Genomic DNA, 2,819 nt, shown 5'->3' with positions numbered 1-2,819 from the left:
GGCCGCGCCTGGCACCGCGGGCGCGCCGCCCCGAGCCCTGCCTGCTGGAAGCCCGGGCCGGGCCGCCGGACGCCCGCCTTCCCCAGCCCGGCTCGTGCTGGCGACCTTGGGCCAGCCCTGGCTGGAAGGGGCCCGAATCTCCCCGGCTGTGTGAGGAGGAGGGTGATTCTCAGGGTGGAGGGGGCGCCCGCCAGGCTCCTCTCGAGAGGATGGGCCCAGCGCTAAGCCCGTCCGGACTCCGAAGACCCCGGAAGCTTGTACAGTTAACACTCAGAAGGGAAACATGAGTCTCTGCTGCTCGGCTCTGCTTAAGGGTGGTGGGCTGGAGCCAGGGCACCAGGGACTCTTAGGCTGCACGACCTTTGACCAGCCTGTTGACCCCTAAACTCAACTTTTCTATCTGAGAAATGGGAATGGAAAGGTGTTGGATTATATTCACCAGCATTCTCGGGCCATGCGCTGGGCGGGGGTGGGAGGTGGGTTTTGTGGCAGGAGGACAGCCTTTTCCCAGGGGCTCCTTAAGGCCCCAGTACTTCTCCTTAGCCCTAGGGCTTCCTCACACCCAGGCTGCGTTCTGGGCCTTGCCTCAGGCTAGATAATTAGTGGCTAGGACAGAGGCACCTGTAGTGCTAGGTGGGCCATTCTTTGTGTGTTTGAGCAAAGGGCAACTCCAAGACATTAAAGGATGGAGTAACAGATATAGAGAAGAAAGGACTCTTTTTGCCCGTGCATGTACTATTTTTATTTACTTATGTATTTATTTTCCAAGGTGTGGTTTTTCTGTGTAGCCCTGGCTGTCCTGTAACTCAGCATGTAGACCAGGCTGGCCTCAAACTCAGAGATGCGCCTGCCTCTGCCTCCCAAGTGCTGAGATTAAAGGTGTGTCTCCACACTTATTTATTTGTTTACTTTCAAATTTTTTTTTAAAACTTATCTTTTAAATGTACATTGGTGTTTTGGCTGCATGTATGTCTCTGTGAGGGTGTCAGATCCCCTAGAACAGGAGTTAAGGACAGTTGAGAGCTGCCAAGTAGGTGGTTGGAGTTGGACCTGTGTCCTCTGGAAGACCAGTCAGTGCTCTTAACTGCTAAGTCATCTCTCCAGCGCCACGTTTTAAGTTATTATTTTACGTGTATGAATGTCTCCCTTGTATGTATGTTTGTACGCCACATGCGTGCAGTGCCCATGGAGGGCAGAAGAGGGTGTTGGATTCCCCGGAACTCGAATTATAGGTGTTGTGAGCTGCCATGTGGATTATGAGAATCCAACCCAGGTCCTCTGGAAAAGCAATCAGTGCCCTTAACTGCTGAGCCATCTCTCCAACTGTTTACTTATTTCCTGGGCACAGATGATCTTCAGTTGTGTGCTTGGCCACCATGAGGGCTTAGGTGTAGAGAATGACATAGTCCCTGTCCTCAAGGAAGCTATCCAGGGAGAAGTCTGGTTAAAGGGGGGTTCAGAACCCAGGCTCTGGCCTCCACTCTAGGCCAAGGTCAGTCCTCTGTTCCCTTTGTACAGAGCTAAAGTGACTCCCCCCCCCCCTTTAAAATGTAATTACATTTTACATTTAATTATTTTGTGTATCTCTCTGGGTAGGATGTGTGTGAAGAGGCACACTTTAACCACAGTGCAAAATCAGAGGATGACTTTTGGGAGTTGGTTCTCTTCTTCCGCTATGTGCGGCCTGGGAATTGAATTGGCACCCCCACCACCACCACCACCAGCCATCTCACAAGCAAGTTAAGATGACTCTGAAAGGCTTCGGACAAATGGATAGGAAGGGAAAGGGCATCCCAGATGGAAGAGCAAAAGCAGCCTTTGGACCCCATGCGCTGAGTTTGGGGAGCAGGAAGGTCTCACCTTATGTAACTGAACACTGACTAGTTAATCAGCTTCAAGTACCAGAGGGTGTGTCATGCTGTCTAGAGAACAGTGCCTGGAGGTCTGTCATGGGTGGGAAAAGCCCGGGAGGTTTGGAGTGAGGCTGAGGGGCCTCAATTTGAGATCGCAGAAATGGTGATGACTCAGGGGACAGAGCAGCGCACCTCTGCCTCCCAAATCCAACGGACCACCGGAGATAACAGTGGGCAAGGCGGATGGATGCAGATTCCTGCCACGTGTAACTACAGATCTTCTGGGTCTCGGTTTCTGTCCCCTGTCCGGTGCGTGTGCATGCGCGTGTGCGTGATGTATTGAGCGCGGTTCCAAACCCTCCCAGCAGAGGCCCTCGCGGGGGAGCGGCGAGCCGCACTCGCTGCGGAGCATTTTCAGCACCGGCCGGCGGACAGCACCTGCTCTGAAAGGGGTGGGACGCGGGAGGAGGAGTCACGGGCTCCGGCTCTGGGCCGCGCTGTCGTCACCCGCCCGGTGCCCGCAACCACACATCCTAGGCAAGCCGGAGCGCCACTACAGGACAGAGCGAATTGGCGGAAAGAGAACGCAAGAGGGAGGGCAGGGATAGGTCAGAGCCTGACCAACCGCCACGTTCCTCCCGGACTGACCGCGGCGGAGCCAGCTCCGCGCCCTAACTAGCAGGATCGGTCCGGAGCTGTCTTCCGAACCCGCGCAGTCGTGGCAAGGAGTGTCAAGCGCCGCTCGGCGCAGGCGCGGAACTGCTACAACTCCTTCCCGCCGATTGGCTGGCCGCGCAGCGAATCAGCAAGCCTACTTGCTCGCTTCCGGGAGCGTCTAGGATGGCCCCGCCCCCTAGCTATCGGAAGTTGACTATGACAAAACCCGATTGGGCGAGGGCTCACCAGTAGCCAATTGGAGGCGTGGAGGGGGAGAGGCTTCTCCGAAGAGCCAATGGGAGACAGCGG

Source organism: Psammomys obesus, unplaced genomic scaffold (assembly GCF_907164565.1).
Source record: "Psammomys obesus unplaced genomic scaffold, mPsaObe1.curated_primary_1811, whole genome shotgun sequence".
Taxonomy (NCBI): domain Eukaryota; kingdom Metazoa; phylum Chordata; class Mammalia; order Rodentia; family Muridae; genus Psammomys; species Psammomys obesus.
This window is presented reverse-complemented; position numbering follows the sequence as displayed.